Here is an 8,830-nt window from a genome sequence, read left to right on the forward strand (position 1 = left end):
ATTTGCTTTAGAATAGGGTGATAAAACCTGTGTTTTACACATCTATCCCTCCTGAGAACATTCTGAGGACAGGTTGCATAATGTTGGCTTGTATTCTTAGAGTATAGAAGGCTGAGAGGCTGATATATTTGAAGTATTTCATATGGGAAGGGATTTAATAGAGCAGAGGCAGAGAAACTACTTCCTCTAGTTAGGGAATTTAGAATTGGAGGGCATAATGTTAAAATGAAGCTAGCTCATTAGAAGTGAAGTCAGGAAGAAGCCATTTCACACAAAAGCTAATAAAAATCTGAAACTCGCTCACTCAAAAAGCTGAGAATATCCAGTCAAATGAAATTTTCAGGACTGGAATTAATACATTTTTGTAAGGTAAGAGTATCAAAGTATTCAGAACAAAAGCTGGTTAATGAAACTAAGGTACACATCACTCAAGATCTAAATGGATTCCGGAATAGGCTGAAGGGGTTGAATGGTCCACTCATCTTCCTAAATAGATAACTTCCAAGAAGCCTCTACCAGCAACATAGTCATGAACTGATGAAATCTACTGTTTAGATGCTGTTGATTTAAGTTAGAGAATTATAAACTCAAGAACGGCTGACAAGTTTGTTTCAGGACTTTATCAGTATAAATACTAATTATAGTGTCTTTTGTGCCTCACAGAATCACACAGTGCAGAAGAGGCCCTTCAGCCCATCAAGTCTGCACCGATGCATGAGAAACACCTGACCTACCTGCCTAATCCCATTTTACCAGCACTTGGTTTGAATGTTATGATGTGCCAAGTGCTCATCCAGGTACTTTTTAAAAGATGTGAGACAACCCGCCTCCACCACCCTCCCAGGCAGCGCATTCCAGACCGTCACCACCCTCTGGGTAAACAAGGTCTTCCTCACATCTCCCCCTAAACCTCCTGCCCCTCACCTTGAACTTATGTCCCCTTAAGACATGCATGATGCAAAAATAGTTACCGTGAATAAAATCAAAGGGGATCGCAGTGACTGCAACAATTACCAAGGCGTTAAGCATCATGGGGGAGGCCCTTACTGGCATTGCTCTGATCAGGTTGCAACCCCTTGGTGTCACACATCTACCCTGAGCCGGAGTGTGGCTTGAGAGCCGGCAGATCAACAGTTGACGTGATTGTCTCACTTCTGTAGTTAGAGGAGAAATGCCGTGGACAGCGCAGACCACTCCAGCTTGTCTTCATAGACCTCACTGAGGCCTTCAATCTTGTCAGCAGAGACAGATTCTTTTTAAACTGCTGATGAAAATAGACTGCCCGCCCGGTCTCCTGGGCATCAATTCTCCTTTACACGGGAACATGCACAGTTTCGTCTGTTACAAGGAAGCATCACTGGAGCTAAAGCAGGGCTGTGCCCTGGTGCCAACTCTCTTTTTGGCGTATTTTTCTCCGTGCTGTTAGTGTATACTTTTGGCAACTCACATGAGGGTGTCCACCCGCAGGCCAGAGTGGGCTGAAAACTGTTCAAATTAGCAAGGCTGCACGCCAAGACCAAAGTTCACAACGTCCTAGTTTGTTAGTTGCTGTTTGCTGATGACACCAGGTTGGTATCCCAAACTGAAGATCAAAGTTGAGAAGCCGAGTGTGGACCAACAGCAAAGTAACCGAAAATCCAAAGCTCCGTGTGTAACAGGCTTGTGTTCTCAACACCCTCCTTTACTGTAGTGAGGCATGGTCAAGTTATGCAATTTAATAAAAGCAGCTGAAGAGCTTCCAGTCCACGGCCTCAGATTGAGCATCCAAAGGCAAGACAGTATGCTGAATATGGAAGCGCATCAGCGTACAGGGGCTCCTAGCATGTTTGCCCTCGAGTCAACAGTGACTTTGTTGGCTGGGTCATGTCAGCCAAATGGGTCTCAGTCACATCCCTTAATGACATGCTCTATGGCAAGTTTGCTATCGCGCAGGACCAACAAACAGGTCATCCAGGTCTGCAATACAAGAATGTCTGCAAGCAAGCCTTCAAGGTGACTGGGATCGGAGTAAGTCCTGGCTGCTGACCAAAGTTCCCGGAGACAAGCAGCCAGGAAGGGCATGGAAAAAGCAGAAAACAAAAGAAATGACCAGATGGCGGAAAAGAGAGCTCGCCCGGAAGGAAAAAAACATCAGTTGACCTCAGGCTAACGCTATTCATCTGTGCCGGCTGCGGAAGGGACTGCCACTCACAAATCAGCCTCCACAGCCACAACAGACAATATTCAATCCAGAAATGACACACAACCTGGGCGCAGTCCACCATCTCCTGGGATGGACGGATACCAAAATATACAATTAAACAAAAAAACGATTAAAATATGGAAAATGAATCAGAATGTACCTCCAGGCCAAGTTCGGCAAAGCCAAAGTTACTTATTGTAACAGAAATAAATGACAGACTTTCAAATGCAACATGTAAATGTTTTTGATATAAAACATGCTACTGCTTCATTTAAATGATATGACAAACAAAACATAAAAATACCTGGAAAAACTCAGCAGATCTGACAGTATCTGCGGAGAGGAACACAGTTAACGTTTCGAGTCCGTATGACTCTTCAACAGAACTAAGGAAAAATAGAAAAGAGGTGAAATATAAGCTGGTTTGGAGGTGGCGGGGGGGGGGAACAAGTAGAGCTGAATAAAGGGCCAGTGATAGGTGGAGATAACCAAAATATGTCAGAGACAAAAGGACAAACCTCTTTGTCCTTTTGTCTATGACATCTTTTGGTTATCTCCACCTATCACTGGCCCTCAATCCAGCTCTACCTGTCCCACCTCCTCCCCCACCCCCCCCTTAAACCAGCTTATATTTCACCTCTTTTCTATTTTACCTTAGTTCTGCTGAAGAGTCATTCGGACTCGAAACGTTAACTGTGTTCCTCTCCGCAGATACTGTCAGACCTGCTGAGTTTTTCCAGGTATTTTTATTTTTGTTTTGGATTTCCAGCATCTGCAGTTTTTTGCTTTTATGACAAAAAAACATGGTGAATTGAGGTGAGACATAACAGAGCCATACTTGCATTACTGTAATTGAAATTTATAAAGGATTTTAATGTTCCTTCCATTAGCAGAAGATAATAAAAGCATCACATTAATATGAAGCTAATCTGACAAGGCCAATGAATTTCAACAGGATTTGACACCACGTTAACATTAATATGAATTCTTATTCACCAATTTCATTTTGCCTCTTCAATTATCCTTGTCTTTTCCCCTGAAGTTCCAGATAAGTTGGCTGTCCTCCAGAGTCCTGGCCAAGTGGACTTTTTTTTATCCTTTCACAGGATGTGGGCATTGCTGGCTAGGTCAGCATTTATTGCCTATCCCTCATTGGTCTTGAGAAAGTGGTGGTGAGCTGCCTACTTCAAATGCTGCAGTCCATGTACACCCACCGTGCTGTTAGGGAGGGAGTTCTAGGATTTTGACCCGGCGACAGTGAAGGAAGGGCGATATATTTCCAAATCAGGATGATGAGTGGTTTGGAGGGAAACTTCCAGGCCCCCATCTATCTGCTGCCCTTGTCTTTCTATAAGGTAGAAGTTGCAGTTTTGGAAGGTTCTGTTGAAGGAGCCTTGGACAGTTGCTGCACTGGATCAGTTTCTGTTCAATGGGACTGCTTCTGTATCTGAGGAGTCACGAATGGTGCTGAACATTGTGCAATCATGAGCGAACATCCCCACTTCTGACCTTATGATGGAAGGAGCTCATTGATGAAGCAGCTGAAGATGGTTGGGCCTAGGGCACTGCCCCAAGAAACTCCTGTAATGATGTTCTGCGACTGAAATGATTGACTTCCAACAACCACAACCATCTTCCTTTGTGCTAGAAATGACTCCAACCTGTGGAGGGTTTTCCCCGATTCCCATTGACTCCAGTTTTGCTCGGGCTCCTTGATGCCACACTTGGTCAAATGCTGCCTTGACCTCACCTCAGGAGTTCAGATCTTTTGTCCACATTTAGATGAAAGCCATAATGAGGTCAGGAGTTGAGTAGCCTTGGCAGAACCCAAACTGACCGTCAGTGAGCAGCTTATTGCTGAGTAAGTGCTGCTTGATAGCACTGTCGATGACACCTTCTATCACTTTGCTGATGATCGAGAGCAAACTGATGATGCAGTTTTTGGCCAGGTTGTATTTGTCCTACTTTTTGTGTACAGAACATACCTGGGCAGTTTTCCACATAGCCAGGGTGATGCCAGAGTCATAGCTGTACTGGAACAGCTTGGCTAGGGGCGCAGCTAGGTCTGGTGCACAAGTCTTCAGTACTATTACTAGAATGTTGTCAGACCCCATGGCTTTTGCAATATCTAGTGCTTTCAGCTGTTTCTTGACATCATGTGGAGTGAATCAAATTGGCTGAAGACTGGATTCTGTGACGTTGGGGACCACCAGAGGAGGTCGATATGGATCATCCACTCAGCATCTCTGGCTGAAGATGGTTGCAAATGCCTCAGCCTTGTCTCTTGCGCTGATGTGCTGGGCTCTCCCATCATTGAGGATGGGGATATTTGTGGAGCCTCCTCCTCCAGTGAGTTGTTTAATTGCCCACCACCATTCATGACTGGATGTGACAGGACTGCAGAGCTTAGATCTGATCCATTGGCTGCGGGATCAATTAGCTCAATCGCATGCTGCTTTCACTGTTTGGCATGCAAGTAATCATGTGTTGTAGCTTGGCCAAGTTGACACCTCACAGGATCACAGAATTTTAATGGCACAGAAGGAGACCATTGGGCCCATCATGTCTGCGCCAGGCCTGCAAATGAGCATTATTTATGACTTAGTGCCATTGCCCTGCCTTTTCTCTGTACACTTGCACATTGTTTCTATTCAAATAATCATCCAATGCCCTCTTGAATGCCTCAGTTGAACCTGCCTCTTCCAGGCAATGCAATCCAGACCCAAACCACTCGCTGGGTGAAAAAGTTTTTTTCTCACTTTACTTTTGCTTCTTTTGCAAATCACTTTAAATCTGTGCCCTCTGGTTCTCGATCCTTTTATAAGCAGGAACAGCTTCTCCCTATCTACTCTGTCCAGCCCCCTCATGGTTTTGGACATCTATATCAAATCTCCTCTTAGCCTTCTTCTCTCCAGGGAGAACAGTCCCAACCTCTCCAATCTACCTTCGTGACTGAAGTTTCTCATCTCTGGAACCATTCTTGTAAACCTCTTCTGCACACTCTCCAATGTGTTCATATCCTTCCCATAATGTGGCACCCAGAACTGTACACAATACTTCAGCTGAGGTTTAACAAGTGTCTTATATAAATTCAGCATAACCTCCCTACTCTTATATTCTATGCCCCTATTAATAAAGCCTAGGACATATGTGCTTTATTAACTGCTCCTTCCAACTGTCCTGCCACTTTTAGTGATCTATGCACATATACACCTGGGTCTTTCAGCTCATGCACGTCCTTCAAAATTTCACCCCTTATTTTATTTGTCTATCCATGTTCTTCCTATCAAAATGCATCGCCTCACACTTCTCCATCTTGAACTTCATCTGCCACTTATCTGCCCACTCCACCAACTTGTCTGTGTCCTTTTGAAGTCCTACACTGTCCTCCTCACAGTTTACAACACTCCCAAGCTTTGTATCATTCAGAAACTTTGAAATTGTCCCCTGTACAACAAGATCTAAATCATTAATATATACCAAGAAAAGCAGTGTCCCTGGAGAACTCCACTACAAACCTTCCTCCAGCCCCCAAAATATCCATTGATCATCACTTTCTGCTTCCTATTTTTCAGCCAATTTTGTATCCATGTTGCTACTGTCCCTTTTATTCCATGAGCAGTAACTTTTCTCACAAGTCTGTTGTGTGGCACTGTATCAAATGGCTTTTGAAAGTCCATGTACACTACATCAACAGTATTACCCTCATTGGCCTTTTCTGTTACCTCTTGTCAGGAAGTGATATTAATATATGTAATGTTATTGGAAATTATTTTTTTAGAGGTTTAGTCCGTGTGTGTGTTAATTAGATTAAAGCCAGCTAGTCTGGGTGCTTTTATGTATAGTAGTTTTGAGATGTAAACAGTAAGGTAAAGATAAACTATTCAAAGACTGGGGGTGAAATCTTGCACCTGGCTAGGAGACACCAAGCAATGCTTATATTACTAATAAAATTGGAACCCCATGAAAGGAGTTCAAAGGGCCTGGTGATACAATAAAAATTTACATTCAAAGGGGAAGGCTGGATATAACAGAAAGGAGTTTGTGTGTGTAAGTCAGAGGCATGTAATATCTAAGCAGCTGTAAGCCTACAACTGTCTGCAAAGGACCAAATTGAAAGGAACCTCATTTTGATTTTGTAAAGTGAAAAATGCTTTGTCTGGTGTCTGTTTAAGTTTAAGTTTATTGGTTATTGTTGCCTTAATGGAGACTAATTTGGGAATTTGTTAAAAAATTATGATAGTAATTTGTAACCATGTATGTGTTTAATTTGTTGTAAATTAATAAATGTTTCATTTAGTTTGATATAAAAAACCTCTCGAGAACTGGTGGTCTTATTCCTGAATTTAGAGCTGCATCTCAAAACGTACCAATTGAAAATATAGGTTATGACAATTGTTATAAAGTTTCCCTCTGGGATTTTAAATAACTCAGCATTTACCAACTGCTGTGTCATAACACTTCTTCAAAAAGCTCCAGCAATTTCCCCTTTAGAAATCCATGCTGGCTGCTCCTTATCAACCCATATTTTTCCATGTGACTACTAATTCTATCCCGAATAATTGTTTCTAGAATCTTGCCCAACACTGAAGTTGAATTGACTGGTCTGTAATTGCTGGGCTTATCCTTACAACCTTTTTTGAACAAGGGTGTAAAGTTTGCAATTCTCCAGTCCTCTGGCACCTCCCCTGAGTCTAGGGAAGACTGAAAATTTATGGCCAGTGCCGCTGCAATTTCTGCTCTTTCTTCAATGTCCTTGGATGCATCACATCCAGTCCTGGTGCCTTGTCAACTTTAAGTACCGACAGTCTATTCAAAACTTCCTCCTTATCAATTTTGAACCCTTCTAGTGACAGAGTTTTCTCATGTGTCACCATGGCCTGGGTAGCTTCTACCTCCTTGGTAAAGACAGATGTAAAGTATTCATTTAACACCTCAGCCATGGCCCCTTTGTCCATGTGTAAATTCTCTTTTCGGTCCCTCATCAGCCCTACTCCTCCTTTTACCACTCTTTTAATATTTATATGCCTATAGAAGACTTTGGGATTCCCCTTTATGTTGGTTGCCAGATTTTTCTCATAATCCATCTTCGCTTCTCTAATATGCTTTCTCACCTCCCCTCTGAACCGTCTGTATTCCTCTTGGTTCTCAAATGTATTTTCTACCTGGCATCTGTCATAATCACAATTTTTCTTCTTTATCATAATTTCTATCTCCTTTTTCATCCAGGCAGCTCTGGATTTTTTTGCCCTACCTTTTCCTTTTGATGAAATGTAGCTTGACTGTGCCCAAACCAATTCTTTTTTTACAGGTAGCCCATTATTCAGCTACAGTTTTTCCCACCAATCTTTCATTCCCATCTATCTGGCACAGCTCCATTCTTGCCCCAGTGAGTCAGCTCTCGTCCAGTTAATTATTCTTACTCTGGATTGCCTATTGCCTTTTTCTATCATCATCCTAAAACGTACAATGGTCACTGCCTCTTAAATGTTTCCCCACTGACACTTGATCTACTTGGCCCACCTCATTTCCAAGAACCAGATCCAATAGTGCATCTTTTCATGTTGGACACATACTGCTGTAGAAAATTTTCCTGAACACAAACTAGGAACTTTTGCCCCTCTCCAACCTTTACACTACCACTGTCCCAGTCTACATTTGGGTAAAGTCACCCATTATAACTACCCTATAATGCTTGCATATTTCTGTAATTTCCCTGCAGATTTGTTCTTCTATATCCTTCTCAATAGTTGGCAGCCAAAGTACAGGATGGCATTTTTAGGTGTGCACTCCTGTACTCTTCATTTAACCATGGGCTGATGGTAATTGTAGAGTGGGGGATATGCTGGGCCATGAGTTACAGATTGTAGCTGAGTACAATTCTGCTACTGCTGATGGCTCACAGTGCCTCATGGGTGTCCAGTTTTGAGTTGCTAGATCTGTTCAAAATCTATTACATTTAGCGCGGTGGTAGTGCGACACAACATGATAGAGGATATCTTCAATATGAAGACAGAATTCCATCTCCACAAGGACTGTGCAGTGGTCACTCCTACCAATATTGTCGTGGACAGCTGCATCTGCGATAGGTAGATTGGTGAGCATGAGGTCGAGTATGCTTTTCCCTCACTACCTGCCGCAGACCCAGTCTAACAGCTATGTCCTTTAGGACTCAGCCAGCTCAGTCTGGAGTGGTGCAGCTGAGTCACTCTTGGCGATGGACGTTGAAGTTCCCCACCCAGAGTAAATTCTGTGCCCTTGTCACCCTCAGTGCTTTTTCCAAGTGGTGTTCAACATAGAGGAGCACTGATTCATCAGCTGAGGTTTGGAGGAAGGTTGGGAGGTGCATAGGTAGTAATCAGGAGGAGCTTTCCTTGCCCATATTTGACTTAATGGGGTCCAGAGCTGATGTCGAGAACTCCCAGGGCAACTTCCTCCCAAGCTCTTGTGGTGGAGATGGTGGTGTCTGGGATATTGTCTGTAAGGTATGATTCTGAGAGTATGACTATGTGGGACAGCTCTCCCAATTACGTTGGGAAGCGCAGAAGTTATGGGCCAATATATTCAGAGTTGAACTTAGTGATTCAGTTCTGGAAAATATCACAAATGACACCAATCTTGTCCCTATATACATTTCACAATAGGAGT

This window comes from Carcharodon carcharias, chromosome 19 (assembly GCF_017639515.1).
Source record: "Carcharodon carcharias isolate sCarCar2 chromosome 19, sCarCar2.pri, whole genome shotgun sequence".
In the NCBI taxonomy this organism is placed as follows: domain Eukaryota; kingdom Metazoa; phylum Chordata; class Chondrichthyes; order Lamniformes; family Lamnidae; genus Carcharodon; species Carcharodon carcharias.